General features: G+C 39.5%; 1 long non-coding RNA gene across 2 annotated transcripts; it reads right to left on the reverse strand.

Moving 5' to 3' along the window:
- On the reverse strand, window positions 1-27,606 carry LOC130860313 (uncharacterized). 2 transcript variants are annotated; one of them, XR_009055413.1, is made up of 4 exons: window positions 27,336-27,606; window positions 25,817-25,909; window positions 23,500-23,556; window positions 1-605 (listed from the first exon to the last, which is right to left on the reverse strand). It is a non-coding gene; the product is annotated as an uncharacterized LOC130860313 (long non-coding RNA). The 2 variants fall into 2 exon arrangements; XR_009055412.1 differs by lacking the exon at window positions 23,500-23,556.

Here is a 27,606-nt window from a genome sequence, read left to right on the forward strand (position 1 = left end):
CTGTGCCTTGCTTTATTGCACTTCACAGGTACTGCATTTTTTACAAATTGAATTATCTGGCAACCCTGTGTTGAGCAAGTCTATGGGTACAATTTTTCCAACAGCATTTGCTCATTTCATGTCTGTATGTCACATTTTGGTAATTCTCAAAATATTTCAAATTTTTTCATTATTATTATATTTGTTACAGTGATCTATGATCAGTGATCTTTGATTTTACCACTACAACTCACTGAAGGCTCAGATGATGGTTAGCATTTTCAGCAATAAGTTTTTTTTTTTTTTTTATTTAATTGGCTGTGGTGGGTCTTCATTGCCACACACGGGCTTTCTCCAGTTACAGTGAGCAGGGGCTACTCTTCGTTGCGGTGCATAGGCTTCTCATTGCGGTGGCCTTTCTTGTTGCAGAGCACGGGCTCTAGGCACGTGGGCTTCAGTTGTTGTGGCACATGGGCTCAATAGTTGTGGCTCATGGGCTCCAGAGCACAGGCTCAACAGCTGTGGCGCACGGGCTCAGTTGCTCCTCGGCATGTGGTATCTTCCTGGAGCAGGGCTCGAACCCGTGTCCCCTGCATTGGCAGGCGGATTCTTACCCACTGCGCCACCTAGGAAGTCCGACAATAAGTATTTTTAAGGTATGTACATTGTTTATTAAACATAATGCTGTTGTACACTTAGACTACAGTATAGTGTAAACATAGCTTTTATATGCACTGGGAAACCAAAACATTCATGTGACTTGCTTTACTTACTTTGCAGTGGTCTGCAACCGAACCTGCAATATCTTCAACATGTAACTGTACAAATGGCCAACAGGTACATGAAAATGTGCTCAACATCACTAATCATCAGAGAAATGCAAATCAAAACCACAGTGGGATATTAACTCACACCTGTTAGGATAGCTCTTATCAAAAAGACAAAAGATAACAAGTGCTGATGACGATGTGGTAAAAAGTGTACTGTTGGTGGAAATGTAAATTAGTACAGCCTTTATGGAAAATAGTATGAAGGTTCCTCAAAAAATTAAAAACAGGACTACCATATGATCTGGCCATCCCACTTATGGGTATATATGCAAAGGAAGTGAAATCAGTGTTTCAAAGAGATATCTCCACTTCCATGTTCTTTGCAGCATTATTTGCAATAGCCAAGGTACAGAAACAACCTAAATGTCCATCGACAGATGAATGCATAAAAAAAATGTGATACACACACACACAGGAATATTATTCACTCTTATAAAAGAAGGAAATCCTGCCATTTGTGACAACATGGATAAAACTTGAGAGCATTATACTAAATAAAATAAGTCAGAAAAAGACACTGTAGATGATCTCACTTATATGTGGAAAGGTCAAATTCACAGAAACAGAGAGCACAGTGGTGACTATCAGGCACAGGAGTGGGGGGAGGAATGGTGAGATAGTGGCCAAAGGAAACAAACTTCCAGTTATAACATGAATAAGTTCTGAGGATCTAATGTACAGCATGGTGAAAACAGTTAACAATACCGTACTGTATTGAAATTTGCTAAAAGAGTAGATCTTAAGTATTTTCATCACATACCAAAAAAAAAAAAAATTGGTAAATATGTGAGGATATGTTAATTAGCATGACTATGGTTATCCTTTCACAGTGTGTAGGTATATCAAATATACCTTATATATATAGTTGATTATACCTCAATAAAGTTGGGGGGGGAGTGCTGAAAGAAAAAACTATCAACCAAAAATTCTATATATGACAAAGCATCCTTCAAAAGTGAGGAAGAAGACTTCCTAGGTGGCGCAGTGGTAAAGAATCCACCTGCCAATGCAGGGGACATGGGTTCGAGCCCTGCCCTGGGAAGATTCCACATGCCATGGAGCAACTAAGCCCGTGTGCCACAACTAGAAAAAAAAAAAAAAAAATTAAAAAAAAAAAAAAAGTGAGGAAGAAATTAAGACATTCCCAGATAAAAGCTAAAGGAGTTATCACCACTAGACCTGCCCTGCAAGAAATGCTTAAGGGATGAAAGGATGCTAGACAGTAACTCAAAGTCCTATGAAAAATAAGGTTCTCTGGTAAATGTAAATATATGGAAAAGTATGCTAGACAGTTGAAATGAAAGGATGCTAGACAGTAACTCAAAGTCCTATGAAAAATATTGAAATGAAAGTTGAAATGAAAGGATGCTAGACAGTAACTCAAAGTCCTATGAAAAATAAGGTTCTCTGGTAAATGTAAATATATGGAAAAGTAAAAACCTGTATTATTGTCATTTTGGATCTTAACTCCACTTTTTATTCTTTCATAGGATTAAAAAGAGAAAAGCATAAAAACAATTCTAAATCTATATAGGTGGGTACATAACAAATAATGATGTAATTTGTGACATCAATAACAAAGGTGGGTGTAGAGGAGCTGTAAAAAAGTAGAATTTTTGTATGTAAGCAAAGTTAAGCAGCTATCAGTTCAAATAGACTGTCAATAGATTATCAGTTCAAATAACTTTAGGACGTTAAATGTAACCATCATGTACACCACAAAGAAAATACATGGAGAATATACACAAAAGTAAATGAGAAGGGAATCAAAACATGTCACTACTAAAAAAATTCATCTAAACACAAAGGAAGGCAGTATGGAAAGGAGAGACAAAAAAGGTATCAGACATACAGAAAGGAAATAGAATGGCAACTCCCTATCAGTAATTAAATGTAAATGGATTAAATTCCCCCAATTAAAAGACACAGATTGGCAGAATGGATTAAAAAAGAGAGTCCAACTAGATTCTGTCTATGAGAGAATCACTTTAGAGCTAAGAACCTGCATAGATTTAAAGTGAAAGGATGGAAAAAGTTATCCCATGCAAATAGTAACCACCAGAGAACAGGCAGGAATAGCTACACTAATATCAGACAAAATAGACTTTAAATTTAAAAAAACTATTATAAGAGATAAAGAAGAACTTTATATAAGGATAAAAGGGTCAATTCAACAAGAATATAATTACAAACATATGCAAACATCAGACCCTAAATATATAAAGCAAACACTGACAGAATAGATCAAGAATTCCTGCAACTCAACAAAAGACAAAAACAACTCAATTTAAAGATGAGCAAACAACTTGAACAGACATTTCTCCAAATAAAGTATACTAATGGTCAATAAGCACAGGAAAAAATGCTCAACATCATTAATTAGGGAAATGCAAATCAAAATCAAATGAGATATCATTTTACACCCATTAGGATGGACACTCTTTCAAAAAACAAAATAATGGGTACTGGTGAAGATTTGGAGATATTGGGATCCTTTTGCACTCATTGGTGGGAAGGTAAAACAGTGCACCTGCTATGGAAAACAATATGGCGGTGACTTAAAAAAAATTAAACATAGAATTACCATATAATTCAGTAATTCCTCGCTAAGTATATACCTAAAAGAATTGAAAGCAGTGTCTTGAAGAGATACTTATATATCCCTGTGCATACCAGAATTATTCACAACAGCCAAAAGATGGCAGCAAACCAAGTGTCCATTGATGAATGGATGAATGGACAAAAGGTAGTATATATATACAATGGATTATTATTATTAAGCACTATTAAGAAGGAAATTCCAGCACATTGTACATGCATGAACATTGAGGACCTTATGCTAAGTGAAATAAGCCAGTCACAAAAAGACAAATACTGTATAATTCCAACACATTCTTTTCAAGTGCACATGGAATATTCTCCATGATAGATCACATGTTAGGACACAAAATGAGCTTTGGTAAATTTTTAAAAATTTAAATCATATTAAGCATCTTTTCCAACCACAATGCTATGAGACTAGAAATCAACTACAGGAAAAAACTGTAAAAAACACTAACACGTGGAGGCTAAACAATATGCTAGTAAACAATCAATGTATCACTGAAGATATCAAAGAGGAAATGTTAAAATACCTGGAGACAACTGAAAATGAAAGCATAACAATACAAAATCTATGGGACGCAGCAAAAGCCATTCTAAGAGGGAAGTTCATAGTGATACAAGCTTACCTGAGGAAACAAGAAAAATATCAAATACACATCCTAACCTTACACCTAAAGGAACTAGAAAAGAAGAACAAACAAAATCCAAAGTTAGTAGAAGGAAAAAAATCATAGATATCAGAGCAGAAATCAATAGAGACTAAACAGACAATAAAAAAATCAATGAAACTAAGAGCTGGTTCTTTGAAAAGATAAACAAAACTGATAAACCTTTAGCCAGACTCATGAAGAAAAAGAGAGGGCCCAAATCAATAAAATCAGAAATGAAAAACAAGAAGTTACAACCAACATCACAGAAATACAAAAGATAAGAGACTACTACGAACAACCATCTGCCAATAAAATGGACAACCTGGAAGAAATGGACAATCTCTCAAGACTGAACGAGGAAGAAATAGAAAATATGAACAGTCCAATTACCAGTAATGAAATTGAATAATTTTAAAACTCCCAACAAATAAAAGTCCAGGATCAGATGGCTTCACAGGTGAATGCTACCAAACATTTAGAGAAGAGTTAACACCTACCCTCAAACTACGCCAAAAATTGAAGAGGAAGGAACACTTCCAAACTCATTCTACGAGGCCAGCATCACCCTGACACCCAAATCAGATGATGGAAGGGAGGGAGGGAGGGAGGAAGGAAGGGAGGGAGGGAGGGAGGGAGGGAGGGAGGGAGGAAGGAAGGAAGGAAGGAAGGAAGGAAGGAAGGAAGGAAGGAAGGAAACTAGAGGCCAATATCACTGATGAACATACATGCAAAATCTTCAACAAAATGTTAAGAAACCAAATCCAACAATACATCAAAAGGATCATATACTATGATCAAGTGGGATTTACCCCATGGATGCAAGGATTTTTCAATATCCACAAATTAATCAATATGATAACAAATTGAAGAATAAAAATCATATGGTCAATAGATGCAAAAAAGCTTCTGATAAAATTCAACAACCATTTATGATAAAAACTCTCCAGAAATTGGGCACAGAGGCAGCATACCTCAACATAATAGAGGTGATATATGACAAACCCACAGTTAACATCATACTCAATGAGGAAAAGCTGAAAGCATTTCCTCTAATCTCAGGAACAGGACAAGCATGCCCACTCTCAACATAGTATTGGAAGTCCTAGCCACAGCAGTCACAGAAGAAAAAGAAATACAAGGAATCCAAATTGGAAAGAAGTTTAAACTGTCACTTTTTGCAGATAATATGATACTATACATAGAAAATCCTAAAGACATCACCAGAAAACTACTAGAACTCATCAGTGAGTTTGATAGAGTTGCAAGATACAAAATTAATGTACAGAAATCTGTTGCATTTCTATATACTAACAATGAGCTATCAGAAAGAGAAATTAAGAAAACAATCCCATTTACCACTGCATCAAAAAGAATAAAATACCTAGAAATAAACCTACCTAAGGAGGTAAAAGACCTATACTCAGAGAATTATAAGACACTGATGAAAGAAACTGAACATGACACAAATAGATGTTCATGGATTGGAAGCATCAATATTGTTAAAATGACCACACTACCCAAGGCAATGACAGATTCCCTATCAAAATAGCAAAGGCATTTTTCACAGAACTAGAACAAACAAGTATAAAATTTGTTAGGAAACACAAAAGTCCCCAAACAGCCAAAACAGTCTTGAGAAAGAAGAATAGAGCTGGAGGAATCATGCTCCCTGGCTTCAGACTATACTACAGAACTACAGTAATCAAAACAGTATGGTAGGACTTTCCTGGTGGTGCAGTGGTTAAGAATCCACCTGCCAGTGCAGGGGACACAGGTTTGAGCCCAGCACAGGGATGATTCCACATGCTGTGGAGCAACTAAGCCCATGCGCCACAACTACTGAGCCTGCACTCTAGAGCCTGTGAGCCACAATTACTGAGCCCATGTGCCACAACTACTGAAGCCCACAGGCCTAGAGCCTGTGCTCCACAACAAGAGAAGCTACTGCAATAAGAAGCCTGCGCACCACCACAAAGAGTAGCCCACATTCTTCACAACTAGAGAAAGCCCACACACAGCAACGAAGACCCAACGCAGCCAATAAATAAAAATAAATAAAACATAGAAGGACAATTCAATGAAATCTGAAAACAATACACAAACAAAATTAGAGTTTTAACAAAGAGACAGAAATCATTAAAAAAGAACCAAATAGAAGTTCTGGAACTAAAGCAGACAATGAATGAAATGAAAAATGCAATAGAGAGCAACAGCAGATGGATCAAGAAGAAGAATCTGTGAGATAGAAGAGAGGAATTTAGAGATTATCCAGTTAGAGGAGACCAAAGAGAAAAGAATGAAGAAAGCCTAAGTGGTCTATGGGTTACCATCAAAAAAAAAGAGAGAGAGAGAAAGAAACATTTTTCAGATTATTAGAGTTCCAGAAGGAAAAGAGAGGGAAGGAGACAGAAAGTTTATTTGAAGAAATAATGTCTGAGAACTACAATAATTTGTTAATGAATACACAAAATAAAAAGAGGTAAATTATGACATCAAAAAGATAAAAGGGGGAAGTAGAGAGGTACAGTTTTTGTCTATGATCGAAGTTAAATTGTTATCAGTGTAAAATAGATGATTATATCTATAGGATGTTATATGTAAGCCTCATGATAAACACAAAGCAAAAACCTACAGTAGATCCACAAAAGATAAAAAGAAGGGAATCAAAGCATACCACTACAGAAAATAATCACAAAGGAATGCAGCAAGAGAGGAAGAAAGGAAAAGGGGAACTACCAAATGTCCAGAAAACAATTAACAAAATGTCAATAGTAAGTCCATAGCTGTCATAATTATGTTCAATATAAATGGACTAAATTCTCCAATCAAAAGACACAGAGTAGATAAATGGATTGAAAAACAGCCCAACTACATGCTACCTACAAAAGGTTCACTTCAGCTTCGAGGACACACATAGATTCAAAGTGGAGGGATGGAAAAAGACATTCCATGTAAGTGGAAACCAAAAGAAAGCACGGGTAGCTACACTTAAATCAGACAAAATAGACTTTAAGCCAAAAATGGTAACAAGAGACAAAGAAGTTCATTATATAATGATAAAGGGGTCAATTCATCTAGAACAGTGGTCCCCAACTTTTTGGCACCAGGACCAGTTTTGTGGAAGACAATTTTTCCATAGACTGGGTTTGTGGGGGGGATGGTTTAGGCAGTAATGTGAGTGATGGGAAGCAATGGGGAGTGGCAGATGAAGCTTTACTCACTCGCTCACTGCTCACCTCCTGCTTGCAGCCCTATTCCTAACAGGGGTTGGGGTCTCCTGATCGTGGAGTACACTTCAAGGAACAAGAAAAAGAAAACACTAAGCTCAAAGTTAGCAGAGGAAGGAAAAACAAAGATCAGAGCAGAAATATATGACACAGAGAACAAAAGAAAGGATTATAAGAGACTACTATAAACAATTATATGCCAACAAATTGGATAATCTAAAATAAGTGGATAAATTCCTAGAAACACAAAACCTACAAAGACTGAATCACAAAGAAATAGAAAATCTGAAAAGACCAATAATGGCTAAAGAGCTTAAAGCAATAATCAAAACTTCCCAACAAACCCTCAGAAAGGGAGAAAATAATTGCCAATGAAGCAACTGACAAAGGATTAATCTGCAAAATATACAAGCACTTCATGCAGCTCAATATCATAAAAACAAACAACCCAATCAAAAACTGGGCAGAAGACCTAAATAGACATTTCTCCAAAGAAGACATACAGATGGCTAACAACACATGAAAAGATGCTCAACATCACTGATCATTAGAGAAAGTCAAGTCAAAGCCACAATGAGGTATCACCTCACACTGGTCAGAATGGCCATCATCAAAAAAATCTAGAAACAATAAATGTTGGAGAGGGTGTAGAGAAAAGGGAACCCTCCTGCACTGTTGGTGGGAATGTAAATTGATACAGCCACTGTGGAGAACAGTAGGGAGGTTCCTTAAAAAACTAAAAATAGAACTACCATATGACCCAGCAATCCCACTCCTGGGCATCTACCCTGAGAAAACCATAATTCAAAAAGCTACATGTACCACAGTGTTCACTGCAGCACTAATTTACAATAGCCAGGACATGGAAGCAACCTAAATGCCCATCAACAGGTGAATGGATAAAGAAGATGTGCTGTATGTATACAATGGAATACTACTCAGCCATAAAAAAGAATTATATTTTGCCATCTGCAACATGTATGGACTTGGAGGCATAAGTGAAATAAGTCAGATAAAGACTATATGATATCACATATGTTGTATATGAAAAATAAAACAAACTAGTAAAAAGGAAATAGACTAACAGATATAGAGAACAAACTAGTGGTTACCAGTGGGAAGAGGGAAGAGGGAAGAGGGAAGGGGCGGTTGTGGGTGGTGGTTTGGTCAGCATATCTTAGGTATATAATAACTTTGAAGCCATAACTTAACTGGAGTGGTTTGGTTTTCTTTTCTTTTTTTTTTTTTTTCATTTTATTGGGAGGGTCTGGATTTTAGCTTTTTTTAAATATTAAGTTTTTATAAAAGGAAAACCATCTCTATGTGATGATTACCTCTCAATCTATTTGTTTTTAAGGAAATCCTTATAAAAACCACAAAAAAATGCTTCAATCAAACGCACACAGCTCGATCACACTGGAAATGTCTGTCCTTATACCTGAGCCTACTCCCCCCACTCAGCAGCAAGACTTCCTCTGCCCTGGGGGTTGGTCTCACTTGCATTTTGCCTCCCCTCCCAGTTCCACAAGTGGGCTTTGCAGTGAGGCCCTAGGCTTTTGTGTGTTGTCCAGCAGGTTGCACCTTCTCCTCCAGGCATTCACTCTGCAGACATTCATGCAGGGCCTGCTGGGTGCCAGGCACTGCTCCGGGCACTGGGAAATGCAGCTGTGAACAGACAGGCGTGGGTCCTGCTCTTGGAGCACTGACGACGGGACTGATTCAAGTTAGTGGGTGCCTGTTTTGAGACCAGGAGTTTTGTAGTTGTTTCTGAGCCTTTTGAGCCTGGAGTGATTGCTCTTATATAAGACCACTAAGGAGTGAGGATGCCCCCCTGTCCCTCACCAAAGAGACCGGTGGTGGGCAGTGAGACCCCCGATCACTGCATTCACCCGGAGCCCCCTTCCTGCCCCCAGGGGAGGCACAGTATGTGTGCAAGCTCAGAGCACCCCTGCCTCCAGTCCAGCGATTCTCTGCCAAAGCTTGTGGAGGAGGGGGAGAGCCCTCCCCCCACTTCCATCGGTCTCCCCAGTGCCCTGGCCTTCCTATTTATTTTCCTGGTGTATCGCTTCTTTCCTTGCGTTAGAGATCTTCCCCTAACCCTTTGGGCCGCTTTCCTGGCTACTGACTAATTTCCCTCAAATGCCAATTGTGTCATTAGGGGGACCTTCTTTCTCCACACCTGCTGACGCCCCAGCTGTCCGCCCTGCAGCAGAACTTGGCGGGTTATAGGAGATGACAGAACTCAGGCTCCTCTCGCCCCACCCCAACCAGCTTCTCAGATCTGCCAACACTCCTGACCCAGGGACTCCCAAGCCACTAGCCCACTCCCCCCGGTGGCCCTGCTGTCCTCACCACACACTCCTCCTCCTCCTCCTCCTCCTCCTCCACCTCCAGGGAAGACTGAGCAGTTTCGGGGGGAAGCTTCCAGCCCCACTGCCGCCACCCTTAACCCAAGAGTTACAAGTTAGAGAGTTGGGGAGAAACTAAAGCCGTGGTTTTGGCCCCCTGAGGCTAACCCTGGTCCATAGGGCTACCTGCACCTCTGGGTTCTGGATTCGCAGACCAAGTCCAAGCCCGTTCTTACGTCTCCATCAAGGCCCCCGAACGGCATTCTCGGTACTTCTGTTTGTTTTTGTACATTTTATTAGCATGGACTGTAAAATAGCCACTTAGACACTTTACCTCTTCAGTATGCAAATGTAAATAAGTTGTAATATAGGAAATCTTTTGTTTTAATATAAGAATGAGCCTGTCCAATTTCTGCTGTACATTATTAAAGTTTTATTCTCATGGGTAGGAGAATAAGAGGTACAAAGTATTATGTACAAAATAAATAAGCTACAAGGATATATTGTACAACATAGGAAATATAGCTAATACTTTACAATAGCTATAAATGAAGTATAACCTTTAAAAATTGTGAATCAGGGACTTCCATGGTGGCACAGTGTTAAGAATCCACCTGCCAATGCAGGGGACATGGGTTCGATCCCTGGTCCAGGAAGATCCCACATGCCACAGAGCAACTCAGCCCATGCACCACAACTACTGAAGCTGCACTCTAAAGCCCACGTGCCACAACTACTGAAGCCCACGTGCCTAGAGCCCATGCTCCACAAGAGAAGCCCCCACAGTGAGAAGCCCACACACTGCAATGAAAAGTAGCCCCTGCTCGCCACAACTAGAGGAAGCCTGCATGCAGCAACAAAGACTCAATACAGGCTGAAATGAAATGAGATAAAATATAAAATTAAATAAAATAATAAAAGAAAAGAAAATATGAAAAATAAAAGAAAATATAAAATAAAATAAAATGAAGTTGCTTAAAATAATAAACACTTGTGAATCCCTATGCTGTACACCTGAAACTTGTATAACATTGTACATCAACTATACCTCAATTAAAAAAAAAATTCTTAGGGACTTCCCTGGTGGCCCAGTGGTTAAGAATCCTCCTTCCAATGCAGGGGATGTGGGTTCTATCCCTGGTTGGGTAACTAAGATCCCACATGCCATGGGGCAACTAAGCCCATATGCCCAACTCCTGAGTCCACACACCACAATTAAAGAGAAGCCTGTGCACCACAACAAAGAGCCCACGCACGGTAATGAAAGACCCCACATGCCGCAACGAAGATCCCATGTGCCACAACTAAGACCCAACACAGCCAAATAAATAAATAAATAAATAATTTTTTAAAATTTTAAAAAATAAAAAGTATTTTTAAAATAGTGTATGCTTCCACTCATATGAGATACCTAGAGTAATCAAATTCACAGACAGGAGAATGGTAGTTACCAGGGATTATTGTAGGGGAAAATAGAGCATTATTGTTTAATGAGTACAGAGTTGCAGTTTTGCAAGATGAAAATAGTACTGGAGATGGATAATGATGATGGTTACACAATGTGAATTACTTAATACTACTAAATTGTACACATAAAAATGGTTACAGGACTTCCCTGGTGACACAGTGGTTAAGAATCCAACTGCCAGAAGACCTGAATAGATATTTCTCCAAAGAAGACATACAGATGGCCAAGAAACACATGAAAAGATGCTCAACATCACTAATTATTAGAGAAATGCAAGTCAAAGCCACAATGAGGTATCACCTCACACCAGTCAGAATGGCCATCATCAAAAAATCTAGAAACAATAAATGTTGGACAGGGTGTGGAAAAAAGGGAACTCTCCTGCACTGTTGGTGGGAATGTAAGCTGGTACAGCTGCTATGGAAAACAGTTTGGAGGTTCCTTAAAAAACTAAAAATGGAACTACCATATGACCCAGTAATCCCACTGCTGGGCATATACCCAGAGAAAACCATAATCCAAAAAGAAACATGTAGCATAATGTTCACTGCAGCACTATTTACAATAGCCAGGATATGGATACAACCTAAATGACCATCAACAGATGAATGGATAAAGATGTGGCACATATTTACAATGGAATATTACTCAGCCATAAAAAGGAATGAAATTGAACTATATATCATGAGGTAGATAGACCAAGAGTCTGTCATACAGAGTGAAGTAAGCCAGAAAGAGAAAAACAAATATTGTATGCTAACACATATATATGGAATCTGAAGAAATGGTACTGATGAACCCAGTGACAGGCAAGAGTGGAGATACAGAAGTAGAGAATGGACTTGAGGACATGGGGCTGGGGTGGGGGGCGAAGGGGAAGCTGGGACGAAGTGAGAGAATAGCATAGACATATTTACACTACCAACTGTAAAATAGATAGCTAGTGGGAAGTTGCTATATAACAAAAGGAGATCAACTTGATGATGGGAGATGCCTTAGAGGGTCAGGACAGGGTGGGGGGAGGGAGTCGCAGGAGGGAGGGGATATGGGGATATATGTATAAATACAGATGATTCACTTTGGTGTACCTCAAAAACTTTACACAAGAGTGTAAAGCAAATATATTCCAATAAAGAGCTTAAAAGAAGAAAAGAAAAGAATCCACCTGCCAGTGCAGGGGACATGGGTTCAATCCTTGGTCTGGGAAGATCCCACAAGCCTGTGCCCCGCAACTACTGAGCCTGCACTCTAGAGCCTTTGAGCCACAACTACTGAGTCCACATGCTGCAGCTGCTGAAGCCTGCATACCTAGAGCCTGTGCTCTGCAATGAGAAGCCACCACAGTGAGAAGCCCACGCTCTGCAACGAAGAGTAGCCCCTGCTCGCCACAATTAGGGAAAGCCCACACATATTACGTGTATTTTATTACCATTAAATATGTTCTTAAAAAGCTGACGGGAAAAGACACATTATGAATAATGGAGCAAAGATAAGGATGATGACAGGTTTATTGGAAATGATACAATCTACAGTGGAGTACCATCTATAAAATACTGAAAGAAATCTGTCAACCTAGAGTTCTATAACATGTAAAAGTATCTTTCAAAAATGAAGGCTAGACTTTCTCAGACATACAAAAGCTGAAACAATTCACTGTCTTCAGGTTCTTATAAGAAGAAATGTTAAAGGAAGTCTTCAGGCAGAAGGAAAACAATACCACATGGAAGTCTGGATATACACAAAGAAAGGAAGAACACCAGAAATGGTAACTACCTAAATAAGTGTATGACAGTTTTTTTTAGTATTTAAATCTCCTAAAGGTTAACTGACTATTTAAACAAAATTAATAACAAATGTTGTATGAGTTTTACAACATATGTAAAAGTAAAATATATGAAAACAATAACATAAAGGTCAGGCAGAGAGAATGGGAGCATACTATTGTAAAATGTTTATGCTATACGTTAAGTGGTGTAATATCATTTAATGGTAGACAGTGATAAGTTAAAGATGTACATTATGAATCCTATAGCAAATACTAAACTAAAAACAAAACACAGAGTTATAGCTAATAAGCCAAATAAGGTTATAAATGGAACTATAAAAACTAACAAAATCAGAGATGCATAAAAAGAGAGAAAAGGGAAGAAAAAACAGATGGGACAAATAGAAAACAAGTAGCAAAATGATAAACCTACTCATATCAATTGTCTCATTAAATGTAAATGGCCTAAATAATTCAGTTAAAAGGCAGATATTTTCAGAATGGCTAAAAAAAGCAAAACCCAACTCTATACTGCCTTACAAGAAACACACTTTAAATATAAAAACATAGATATACATTAGAGAAATGCAAGTCAAAGCCACAAGGAGGTAGCACCTCACACCAGTCAGAATGGCCATCATCAAAAAATCTAGAAACAATAAATGATGGAGAGGGTGCAGAGAAAAGGGAACCCTCCTGCACTGCTGGTGGGAATGTAAATTGGCACAGCCACTATGGAAAACAGTATGGAGGTTCCTTAAAAAACTAAAAATAGAACTACCGTATGACCCAGCAATCCCACTGCTGGGCATATACCCTAAGAAAACCATAATCCAAAAAGAAACATGTACCACAATGTTCATTGCAGCACTATTTACAACAGTCAGGACATGGAAGCAAACTAAATGCCCATCAACAGATGAATGGGTAAAGAAGATTCCATATATACAATGGAATACTACTCAGCCATAAAAAGGAATGACATTGAGTTATTTGTAGTGAGGTGGATGGACCTAGAGTCTGTCATATAGAGTGAAGTAAGCCAGAAAGAGAAAAACAAATACCATATGCTAACTCATATACATGGAATCTAAAAAAATGGTACTGATGAACCCAGTGATAAGGCAAGAATAAAGATGCAGATGTAGAGAACAGACTTGAGGACACGGGTTGGGGGAGGGGTAAAGGGGAAGCTGGGATGAAGTAAGAGAGTAACATTGACATATATACACTATCAAATGTAAAATAGGTAGTGGGAAGCTGCTGCATAACACATATCAACTCGATGACTGGTGATGATTTAGAGAAGTGGGATAGGGAGGGTGGGAGGGAGTCACGGGAGGGAGGGGATATGGGGATATATGTATAAACACAGCTGATTCACTTTGTTCTACAGCAGAAACTGGCACAACAATGTTAAGCAATTATACTCCAATAAAGAGCTTAAAAAAAACAACACAGATATAAGTTAAAAGGCAGCATATTGAAAAAGGTATGCCATGCTAATACTTATCAATTATTAGAGTGGCTATATTTATATAAGACAAAATTTCAGAGATTTCAGAGCAAAGAATATTACCAGAGATAAAAAAGGCCATTTCATAATGATAAATTCATGAAGAAGTCAAAAATTGCTAAATGTTTATGCACCTAACAACAGATTCAGACTACATGAAACAAAAAATTACAGAACTTGAAGGAGAGATAGGCAAACCCACAATTATAGCCAAAGATGTCAATACCCTCTCTCACAGTTGATAGAATAAGTCAGCAGAAAATCAGTAAGGATTAAAAAAAATTTTTAAACAATACTAGCAGCCAACTTGACCTTACTGACATTTATACAACACTTCACCCAGCGACAGAATACACATCCTTTTCAAAGGCACATGTTCCCCAACCACAGTGAAATTAAATTAGGAATTAATAAACAGAAGATCTTTTCAAAAATACCCAAAGATTTAGAAACTAACACAATTTTTCATAACCTGTGGGTCCAAAAAAATAAGTCAAAGGAGAAAATAAGTAATTTGAACTTAATGAAAATAAAAACACAGTATATCAAATAGTATGATAGCCTGGTAAAGCAGTATATGAAGGGAAATTTTACAGGACTAAATGCCTTTATTAGAAAAAAAAAGTTCTCAAATCAATGGCCTCAGTGTCCACCTTAAAAAAAAAAAAAAACAACTAGAAAAAGAAAAGCAAATTAAACCTATAGAAGAAAGTAAATAATAAAGGCCAGAGCAGAAGTCAGTGAAATAAACAGAAAAGCAATAGAGAAAAATCAATGGGACCAGAACTGGTCCCTGGAGATCAGTAAAATTGATAAACCTCCACCAAACAAATCAGGAAAACAAAGCAAGAGGACATAAATTACCAATATCAGAAATGAGAGAGGTGCCATCACTACAACTCTACAAATATGAAATGGATAATAAGGCAATATTATGAAAAACTTTGTCAATAAATTCAACAACTTACATGAAACAATTCCTTGAAAGAGTCAAACTATGAAAGTTCACTTGAGAAGAAATAAATAACCCTATCTCTATTTAAAAAGTTGAATTAATAGTGAAAAACCTTTTCATAAGGTAAACCCCAGGCCAAGATGGCTTTCCTGGTGAATTCTACCAATCATTTGAGGAATAAACAACACCAGTTATATGCAAACTCTTCTAGAAAACTGAAAAGGAGGCAATACCTCCCAACTTAATCTATGATGCCAGTATTACCCTGACACCAAAGCCAGACGAAGACATTACTAGAAAAGTAAATTATTGACCAAATTCTTCATGAACATACAAAATTTCTAAACAAATATTATAAAATTGAATCCAACAATATATAAAAAGGATAATGTATACTGATCAAGTGGAGTCTGTCCAAGGAATGTAAGGATGGTTTAATGTTTAAATAATCAGTATAATTTACCATATAAGGAAACTAAAAAAATTTTAAACCCTGATCATCTCAATAGACACAGAAGAAGCATTTGAAAAAAGCTGACATTCATTTCTGATTTTTTTAAAAAACTCAAGTGCATTTCTATCTACCAGTAATGAACAATCAGCAATTAAAATTTTAAAATATCATTTATAATATGCTCCAAAATATGAACAATAAATCTGACAAAATATGTGAAAGATGTGTACACTGGGAATGACAAAAACACTGCTGAGAGAAATTAAAGAAGACATAAATAAATCAAGAGATATATCATGTCCAGGGACTGGAGGACTCAATAGCGTCAATATGCCAGTTCTCTCCAAATTGACCTAAAGACTTAATGCAATCCCAATAGGCTTCTTGTATAAATTGTTACCAGATCCTAAAATTATATAAAGAAACTAGAATAGTCAAAAAGAAGGACAAAGAGTACTAACACTACCTGATTTCAAGACTTAGTATAAAGTTGTGTTAATTAAGATAGTGTGGAACTGGTGTAAAAATAGACAGATCAATGGAACAAAATAGAGCCCAGAAATAGACCCACACATATGTGGACAACTTATTTTCAACAAAGGTGCAAAGACAATTCAGTGGAGAAAGGATGGGCTTTTCAACAAAAGACACTGGAACAATTTGATATCTATATACAAAAAAAGCAAACTTCCATTCATAACGCACAATATGTACAAATTTAACTCTAAATGGGTCATCAACCTAAATGTAAAATCTCAAATTATAAAACTTCTAGAGGAAAACATAGGAAAAAAACCATTGTTACTTTGAGTTAGGCAAAGTTTCTTAGCTATAACAAGAAAAGAATGATGCACAGGAGAACAAACAGATAACTGGATTTTATCAAAATTTAAAACTTATGCTCTTAAAAGAACACTGTTAAGAGAAGGAAAAGAGCCACAGACTAGGAGAAAATATTTGGAAACCATATATCTGATAAAGGACTTGTATCCAGAATATATTAAGAACTTTCAAAATTCAATAATAAGGGGAATTCCCTGGTTGTCCAGTGGTTAAAACTCTGCACTTCCACTGCAGGGGTCATGGGTTCCATCCCTGGTCAGGGAACTAAGATCCCATAAGCTGCATGGCACAGCCAAAAAAACAAAACAGAAAACAACCCAATAAAAAAGGCATAAGGCACATGAACACTTCTCCAAAGAAGACAGATGAACAGTAGATAAACACATGAAAAAAAAATGCCAAGCGTCATTAGAGAAATGTAATTTAAAACAATGAATTACCACTGCCCACCTGTTAGAATGGCTACATTAAATTAAAAAGACCAACCATACCAAGTGTTAATGAGGATGTGGAGGAACCAGAACTCTCCTACACTGTCGGTAGGGATGCAACATGGCACTACCACTCTGGAAAAGAATCAGTTTCCTAAAAATATAAACATATGATCCAGGCATTCCACTTCTATGTATTCACCCTAAAGGGATGAAAGCTTTTTAATGTCCTTTCAAAGGTGTACACGACTGTTCACAGTAGCTTTATCTGTAACAGCCCCAATCTGCAAACAGCTCAAATGTCCATACCACTCATCAGTGACAAGAAACAAATTCTTGGTTCACAATAATATACAACATGGTTGGGTCTTGAAATAATTATGCTGCATGAAAGAAGCCAGGAAAAGAATACATAAAACAGCAAGGTCCTACTGTATAGCACAGAGAACTATATTCAATATCCTATGATAAACCATAATGGAAAAGAATATTTTAGAAAAAGAATGTATATATATATAACTGAATCACTGCTGTACAGCAGTAATTAACACATTGTAAATCAACTATACTTCAATTTATATATTTATATATAATACATTTTATATACAAATATATATATTAATATATATTTTAATACATATACAAATATATGTATACACTTTTTTTTTTTGGCCACACCTCATGGCATGTGGGATCTTAGTCCCCTGACCATGGATCGAACCTGTACCCCCTGCACTGGAAGCATGGAGTCTTAACCACTGGTCCACCAGGGAAGTTCCCAATTAAAAAAAAAAAAAGAAAGAAAAGAAAAAGAATACATACTGGTTTGAGTCCATTTATAAAAATTCTGGGATATGCAAACTAACAGATAATGACAGAAAGCAGAATGGTTGTTGGAGGGTGGGTGGGATGGATTATAAAAGGACAGGAAGAAACAACAAAAAACCCGATTCGAAAGAAAAAAGCCACCCTGGATTTCTACAGGTGTTTTTACCTGAATGGAACTAGTCTAGGCTTTTATTTGAGATAAGCTGAGGCCTGGATGTAGTGTTTAAATTTTCTCTAAATATTTCCCTTTGTGTTATTTTTAGAGCTACCACGGGAGTAAACAGCACTCACTAATATACCACAACAACTGGCAAACATACAGCGGTAAACACCAGAGAAACCTTCACACTTCCAAGGCCTCTAACTGGCATCCAGCGAGCAGCTACAGAGACCAAAAGCATCACAAGAAAACACAGTGACAGCTTTTTAAGAACTGTGAAAGGAGAGAGAAGAACAACAAAATGTTTCCGATAAAATCTTACTCACGTTTCCATAAAGGCAATTATAATATGTCCATAATGGAATGAAGGAAAAGGGAAAAGGTCATCTTTCATGCTCTACATTTTCCCACCTAAGTTGTATGTGTATATTGTACAGTTTCACAGCACTAAAGGGGAGCCACGAGGGGAACATGCAAAACGTAGGTTCTGCTCTGTAAGTAAATTTACCATCACATTTGCTCTCATTTCCTTCCACCCACTTATCTTTTCAAGTTACCAAGAACATCCCTGGAAATAATCACCTCCCACGCCAAAAGCTGGGGATAGGATAATTGGCGTCTGATGATGGGAGATGACATTTTTAAATAGTCACTTTTAATTTCATAACATATATTTCATCTTTAACCACGTATATCCTGCTTCAACTTCTAGCTTTAAAGGGGCGGGGGATGGGGGTATACTGGAAGATGCCCCAATAACAAGCCTAAATTCTCCAAAACTTTGCAATGGCTAAAAAAAATTTTTTTAACCCATTAGATCATGTCACTTATGTAACAATGATCTTAAAATACACGGCCTAGGAAGAGGTCAACATCCTTCTATCTATCTATCTATCTATCTATCAAAATGACTTCCTGGTTAATGTGTAAAGGTTTGAGTTTCTGAAATATCATATGAATAAACCTACAGGAAAATAAATGATTCTCTGCAGTACTAAGAAACACATACCTGTATCATTCACGTGAGATGCTGGTACTACTTTATAGAAAGTGGCAACATATGTGAAGGAACCCATTTGGGACATTCACATAATGTTACTTCAAGCTCATAATACTGGAAACCAAAGGGATTTGTTTGGTTTGATATCAACACACTCACCCCCCTAACACGTCTCCACCACGTTGGGTGGACTTTGGCCAAGACATCACACAAAGTATGTGGCTGACTGTTTCTGCCTCCTCCAAACCAACTCCACACAAAGTTGAAAATGAGAGCCTCAAGCAAGAGCAAATACCACTCCTGTAGCCCAATAGCACTGACAGCCAGCTCACTCACCAGCAAGCAGATACTTTTAGAACTGTCTGCTTAAGGCTGGTATGGTACGGCAGAAAGTTATCTTAGGAAAGCAGTGACCCTGACATCTACGCTAAATAACCTCCCACATGTGTGCACAGAGAGTCACATGCAAAGATGCAAGGGCAGCTCTGCTTGTAATGAAGAAAACTTGGAAACAACCTAGGTGGCCAGCAATAGGGAATTTATTAAAACTGTGCTGCAGTCCCTAAAGCAGATTATAATGCAGCAGTTAAAAGGAATGAGCGGACTTCCTAGGTGGTGCAGTGGTTAAGAATCCACCTGCCAATGCAGGGGACACGGGTTCCATCCCTGCCCCAGGAAGATCCCACATGCCATGGAGCAACTAAGCCCGTGCGCCACAGCTATTGAGCCTGCACTCTAGAGCCTGTGAGCCACAACTGTTGAGCCCATGTGCCACAACTACTGAAGCCCACATGCCTAGAGCCCATGCTCTGCAATAAGAGAGGCCACCACAATAAGGAGCCCGCACACCACAACAAAGAGTAGCCGCCATTCACCGCAACTAGAGAAAGCCCATGTGCAGCAACGAAGACCCAACACAGCCGATTAAATAAATAAATAAATAATAAAAAAATAAAAATAAAATAAAAATAAATAAAAGGAATGAGCTAGAGCCATGTTAGACCTCCAGTGCTTTGTAGAGTTTAAATCAAAACAAAGACATGTTTACAAAACATGCATAATATGATACCATTTGTGGGGGAGAACATCCCACCCAAAACATATTTCCTATGTATAAACCATATCAGCACAAAAAGAAAAAGATGTGGGAAGATCCAAAACAAACTCCTAAGAGTGGTCACCTTGAAAAGGAGGAGGAGAGAGGAGGCAATTGAGAGCTGCTGGGGGGGGGGGGGGGAGTCCTCTTGCAATTCATCCTGTTACTGTCGACTGCTTTTTATATCCATCCATTGCCAATTCTGCAAGCTACTGTTTGTACCTTAGATAATCTGGTTGACCTTTTCAGAGCATATCTGAAGAAAAAAGCGGGGGCGGGGAGAGAGAACAAAACTTTTTATTATTCATAGCTGCCAACTTGATCTTATTCTGGTTCAGGAAGGAACCAATTAAAACATATTTTTCCAGGGTTAGAGGTTCTGAGATTGACTTGATGAGGTGATACCAGGGCATTCTGTACAGCTATGATTTTTCTGCAGAATTCATCTTTGTACCATTTTGTGTCTGGTTGGCATTATTTGTGAAAGGAAGTTGAAACAACTACTGCCTCTCTTTCCAAGCTGGGAGACCTTTATTTCTTCTGAGTTTTTCAGAGGTTACACAGGCAACACATCCTGCTTCAGTCCTCACCTTGTTATATTCTGCAAGGGCCTGCACACTGCCTCCATGGGGCGGAGATTTCTGCTTGGATGGAATGCCAAAAGAAGGTAAACACAGGTACCACGGACATTCTAGCTGCCCTTCCACGGAAAATCACAGGAAACTCACATGATGAAATGCCAACGAAATGCATTTAGCACCCAAGACTCATAGGTATCAGCCACAAACAACTGAAATATTCATAGATGGGGGGACTCAATAGTGTTAAGACATCAATTTCCCCCAAATTCAATTATAGCTTTACCACAATCCCAGTCAAAATCCAAGCAGGCATTTTGTAGAAATTGATGAGCTGATTCTAAAAAGTATACAGAAAATTATATGGAAACAAAGGACTAGAATAGGCAAAACAATTTCGTAAAAGAAGAACAAACTTGGAGGATTTACAATACTTGATTTCAGTACTCACCATAAAATACAATCAAAGACTTGTGGTAATTGGCTTAAAGATAGATACACACCCAATCAAAAAATGGGCAGAAGACCTAAATAGGCATTTCGACATATGGATGGCCAAGAGGCACATGAAAAGCTGCTCAACATCACTCATTATTAGAGAAATGCAAATCAAAACGACAATGAGGTATCACCTCACACCGGTTAGAATGGGAATCATCAGAAAATCTACAAACACTAAATGCTGGAGAGGGTGTGGAGAAAAGGGAACGCTCTTGCACTGCTGGTGGGAATGTAAATTGATACAGCCACTATGGAAAACAGTATGCAGGTTCCTTGCAAAACTAAAAATGGAACTACCATATGACCCAGCAATCCCACTGCTGGGCATATACCCAGAGAACACCATAATTCAAAAAGACACATGCACTCCAATGTTCACTGCAGCAGTATTTACAATAGCCAGGACATGGAAGCAACCTAAATGTCCATCAACAGATGAATGGTTAAAAAAGATGTGGTACATATACACAATGGAATATTACTCAGCTGTAAAAAGCAATGAAACTGGGACATTTGTAGAGACATGGATGGACCTAGAGACTGTCGTACAGAGTGAAGTGAGTCAGAAAGAGAAAAAAAATATCGTATATTAAAACACATATGTGGAATATAGAAATGGTACAAATCAACCAATTTGCAAGGCAGAAATAGAGACACAGATGTAGAGGACAAACATATGGACACCAAGTAGGGAAAGCTGGGAGGGTTGGGGGGGAATGAACTGGGAGACTGGGATACCAAATTGTACACTCTAAATATATGCAATTTATTGTATGTTAACTATATTTCAATAAAAGTTCTTAAATAAAAAAAGAGGGGGCTTCCTAGGTGGCGCAGTGGTTAAAAATCCGCCTGCCAATGCAGAGGACATGGGTTCGATCCCTGCTCCAGGAAGATCCCACATGCCATGGAGCAACTAAGCCCGTGTGCCCAAAAAAAAAAAAAAAAAAAAAAAAAGAAAATCTAGGGGTTGGGTACAAGTGTGGACCTTTTTAAAAAGTACCTTGGGATATTATAATTTGCATTCTAAATTGAACCACTGCCCCCCAAAAGAAGTAAAAAAAAAAAAAAAAAGATAGATACACAGATCAATGGACCACAAACTCCAGGAGCAGACCACATGTACACAGTCAAATGAATTTTAACAAAGGTACCACAGCAATTCCATGGAGAGGGGATGATCATTTCAACAAGTCATGCTGGATATGGGAAGAAATGGACATCAAGCCCAACCTCACACCATACACAAAAATTAACTCAAAATGGATCCTAGACCTAAATGTAAAAGCTAAAATGATTAAAATTCTAGAAGAAAACCTTGTGACCTAAGGTAGACAAAGATTTCTTACATAGGACACAAAAAAGCACAAAGCATGAAAGAAAAACATTGACAAATTGGACTTCATCAAAATTAGAGAGACCTCATTAAGAACATGCAAAGCAGGCCACCAAGTAGGAGAAAATACTCACAATACAAATATCTGAAAAAAGACTTGTATCCAGAACACACAACAAACTCTGATGATTCAAAAATAGGAAAGCAAACAAGTTATAAAAGTGGGCAAAAGATTTAAGTAGACACTTCACACAAGGCGATGTAACAGACTTCCCTGGTGGTCCAGTGGTTAAGAATCTGCCTTCCAGTGCAGAGAACGTGGGTTCCATCCCTGATGGAGGAACTAAGATCCCACATGCCACAGGGCAACTAAGCCTACGCGCCTTCAACTCTGAGCCCTCATGCTCAGAGCCCATGCATTCTGGAGCCCATGAATCTCAACTACTGAGCCTGCATGCGGCAATGAAAGATCCCACATGCTGCAACGAAGATCTCATGTGCCGCAACGAAGACCCGATGCAGCCAAAAACAAATAAAACATATTAAAAAAAAAAAACAGATGATGTAACAAATGGCCAACGAGCACCTGAAAAAGTACTTAACATCATCAGTCATCAGGGAAATGCAAATTAAAATGAGGTAGCACTACATACCCACTAGAGTAGCTAAAATAAAAAAGACATATGGACCTAGAGATTATCATACTAAGCGAAGTAAGAGAAAGACAAATGTTATATGATATCATTTATATGTGGAGCCTAAAAACAAATGACACAAATGAAATTATTTACAAAACAGAATTGGACTCAAAGACATAGAAAACACACTATGGTTACCAAAGGGGAAAGGGGTGCAGAGGGATAAACTAGGAGTATGGGATTAATAGACATACACTACTATATATAAAACAGATAACCAACAAGGACCTACTGTATAGCACAGGGAACTGTATTCAGTATCTTGTAATAACCGATAATGGAAGAGAATCTGAAAAAGAATACGTATATATATGAATAACTTCACTGTACACCTGAAACTAACACAACATTGTAAACCAACTGTACTTCAATAACAAATAATAATAATAAAATAAATTAAAAGACAGGAACTGAAAGATGTGACCCAACCGGAACTCATGTATTTCTGGCAGGAATGTACAATGGCACCACATCACCTGGTCCCTGGCCCCTTATTCCGTGTGTCCTCCACGCATTCAGTTCACAGGTTCATACAACCTGCCCAGCCCCAGCAAGCCTGCTCTAAAACCTTAAATTTATCAGATAAAGCAATGACAGGGGGCTGTGGCCTCTGGCTCTGGTCCTGGGTTCTAAACCTTCCATCACCAACAGTGTGGTCTCAGGGATGCTATGAGTAGCTAAGTTAGCCTCCTTCAGCCAAGGTCTTGATTTAGGTTATCAGAGAAAATCCTGCTGTCATCACCTCAGGTGACCTAAATATCCAAGCCTGAGGGGTTTTTTTTTCCCTCTTCTGCAAGAAAATGAATTTCTCTAAGAACACTTTAGAGCAGAGGTTCTCAAAGTGAGGGCCCAGACTAGCAGCACTAGTACAGCCCAGGAGGTTGTAAGAAAGGCAGAACCTCAGCCCCACCACAGTGTCCATCTGCATCGTCCCAAGATGTGCAGGTTCAAGTACTAAGTGTGCTAATGCAGGTGAAAGCCCCTCACACACTGTGAAGTGCTGCTAAAATGGATGCAGCCCTTGTTGGGGGCAGGGGGGGCGGCAGGCAGCTAACAGGGGTGAGGGTGTTGACGGTGGTCCCAGTGGAGGAGCCGGCAGCCACAAGAGTCCTGCCTGGAAGGGAACAGTGTCTCCAAGACACCTTCATTTTTTTCAAGCAACCTCAACTGTGGTTAATCATTTTTAGACCCCAGTGCATTTCAGTGGGGTTTGGGTGAATCACGAACCACAGGAAGACGAGGGAGGGAGTAAAAAAGGCGTGAGGGTTTCTAGGACCCTCAGCCAGCCCTTCTGAAAACCTGATAAAAATTGTGACTTCCCTTTCCCAGAAATACACACATACACACACATTTTACATATACTTTTGGGGAATTCACAGATTTCTTGGTCTTGAGTACAGTGGGCACCAGATTAAGAATTCCTGCTCTTGGGACAGGCACAGAGAAACAGAGGGGCAGGAAAATAAAAGATTTAAAACTATTTTTCTTTCTAAAGTGGAAAAAAGTGACAAAATTTCAGCACATAAGAAATGCAGATGCTTATAAATTATTTAGATCTAGGCAATTCAATTATACAGATGGAATACCTTTTTTTCATTTTAAAGCTCTTTATTGGAATAGAATTGCTTTACATTGTTGTGCCAGTTTCTGCTGTACAACAAAGTGAATCATCTGTATTTATACATATATCCCCATATCCCCTCCCTCCCACGACTCCCTCCCACCCTCCGTATCCCATCCCTCTAAGTCATCGCCCACCATCTAGTTGATCTCCCTGTTTTATGCAGCAGTTTCCTACTAGCTATCTATTTTATATTTGGTAGTGTATATATGTCAATACTGTTCTCTCGTTTCGTCCCAGCTTCCCCCTCGCCCCCCACCCCCTGTCCTCAAGTCCGTTCTCTACAACTGCATCTTTATTCTTGCCCTGTCATTGGATTCCTCAGTACCATTTTTTTAGATTCCATATATATGAGTTAGCATACGGTATTTGTTTTTCTTTCTGGCTTACTTCGCTCTGTATGACAGACTCTAGGTCCATCCATCTCACTACATATAACTCAATTTCATTCCTTTTTATGACTGAGTAATAAGATGGAATACTTTTGATCTTTTCGTTTCATCATGTCACCTGGCTTTGTCACCAGATCAATTTTGACACTTTCTCACTTAAAACGTCACCTTCCCAGACTCCTCAAAGCACCATCTGCTTCAGCCAACACTAGTTTCTCCCCCCCAGCATCTGGGGAGGCCTGGGAGAGCGTCACAATTATTTGTGCGCCATCAGCCTCCCTGCCCCAGCCACCCTGTCAGGGCACAGGAAACATTTACTGGATTTAAGTTCCTTCCGTAAGGGTGAACAATGGACAACTCCTTTTCCCCAGGGAAGTTGAAAGCATCTGCTTGATCGGGGAAGGGTTCAGCGCCAGGACTGTCCTGGCACCATGGCTGGAGGGCACTGGCCAAGGAGGTTCTCCAGAACCATGTGGAGGGCCACACTGAAAGGAATTGTATGTTAATTTCCTCTACAATACTTTTTGAAGACCTACCTGTGCAGGAACCTCTCTGAGATGTAGGAGCCACGACAGACAGATCCTCCAGCCATGTGCCCAAGATCTGTGGCTTCTCAGGGCTCCCTATACCTGTGAGATAAGCAAGATCAGACCTGTGTTCTCTACTTTAGGGTTCACGGAAGGTCAGAGAGCCAGCCTTCCTCAGGACACCCCAGACCCTGGGTACCTCAGGTATCCCACCTGCCCATCAAGGTACAGATGCACATCTATCATTCCATCCCCTCCCTCCCCTCAGAAGACAAAGCTGACAAAAGCACCTGTTAGAATCTGATTTCCATTCCACCTGCCAGTTAGCTCTGGGCTCAGCTCACCTGTGATGTTCTCTCATTTGCTAATTTCTTTTCATTTTTTATAAGCCCTATCACTTCTGCACAATAATTCCAACAATTCAATGAACACCAAAAAATGGAGGGGAACAATGGAACCAATTTTATCCTCAACTATTCGAAAGCAATGCATAGTAATACATTTTAATTCTGAAAATGTTCAATTTTTCTTTTTTTAATTAAGGAGCTGCCGTGAGGCTTGCACATAGATATCAAGCACTCCAGGTGCAGTATCTCAGAGTTCCTGTCTGAGGGTAAATGTCAGGGCCTTTTCCAGTCACCTGCCCAAACCCTGACATTTAAAGCAACTTGGTGAACACAACTTCCTGGCATTTATAGGTTTCCTATTTGCCTATACACCTGCACAGTGGGCTGTGGACATTCTCAATCTATGTCTCCTTATATCCTATGAGCATCACAGGTACCAGGCGGCAAAGGCACATGTAGCGGAATGTGCCTAAAAAGCCGCAGACAACCCAAGGCCTTACTCTCAGAAACTGATTAAATCAACTGTGATACAGCCACTAGATGGGGGAACCATGCAGCTATTAAAGAGAATAAGGTATCCCGTCCATGCATTATATTATAGTATATAATGCAGTATATATAATTTACGATGCAATATTGTAATAGCACACATCACATTCATGTTTGAGAAACTGTTCATTTCAAAAATAACATATGCTATTACTTATGGTGCTTATATTGCATTATGTACTACAAGCCACTGTATTAGTTAACACATCCATACATTAATTCCTGGAGCATCAAAGTGCACTTTAAAGGGTGCGTTTGAATACATAAACGTGAACACGTGTATCAACTGCCTGGAGCCCTGGGGCTCAGCCTCTCCCGCGCTTCGGCATCCCCTGGAGAGCCTGTCGAAGCCCAGACTGCCGGGCTGCACCAGCAGGTCCGGCTGGGCAGGCCTGGGGTGAGCCCGAGAAGCTGCACGTCTAACCAGCTCCCCGGGGCCAGGCACACACCCAGGGCTCAGCAGGGGCCATCTCGGGGAAGAGGAGCTCTGGGGCTTTGCATGTCAGAAAACTTCCACATCCATTCAACAACCCTTGCTGAGCGCCAGCTCGGTGCGGGGCAGCCGTGGACCGCCCGAGGGGTCGGGCTGGTAAGGGAACCGCAACCTTGCCTCTGTCTCCTGGGTGCCTCACCCTAGGGGAGACACCGAGGCCGCGAGACCGGTGCTCCCAGGTCGCGGAGTCGCTCTGGCGGAGCTGGGATTCGAACCCCAGCCTCTAAAATGCCAGGGAGCGTCCCGCGCGCTCCCGAGCTGCCGGCGCGTTGCTCCAGCCGAGCCCGCGGGGACTCTGGGGCCTCCGACGACGCCGCCCTGGCCCGGCTCGGACGCGCAGGAGCGGAGGGACGCGGACGCTCCCGCCAGGTCTGAGGCCCGGCGTCGGCCGCGAGCCGCCGGCGCGCGCA

This window comes from Hippopotamus amphibius, chromosome 9 (genome assembly GCF_030028045.1).
Source record: "Hippopotamus amphibius kiboko isolate mHipAmp2 chromosome 9, mHipAmp2.hap2, whole genome shotgun sequence".
Taxonomy (NCBI): domain Eukaryota; kingdom Metazoa; phylum Chordata; class Mammalia; order Artiodactyla; family Hippopotamidae; genus Hippopotamus; species Hippopotamus amphibius.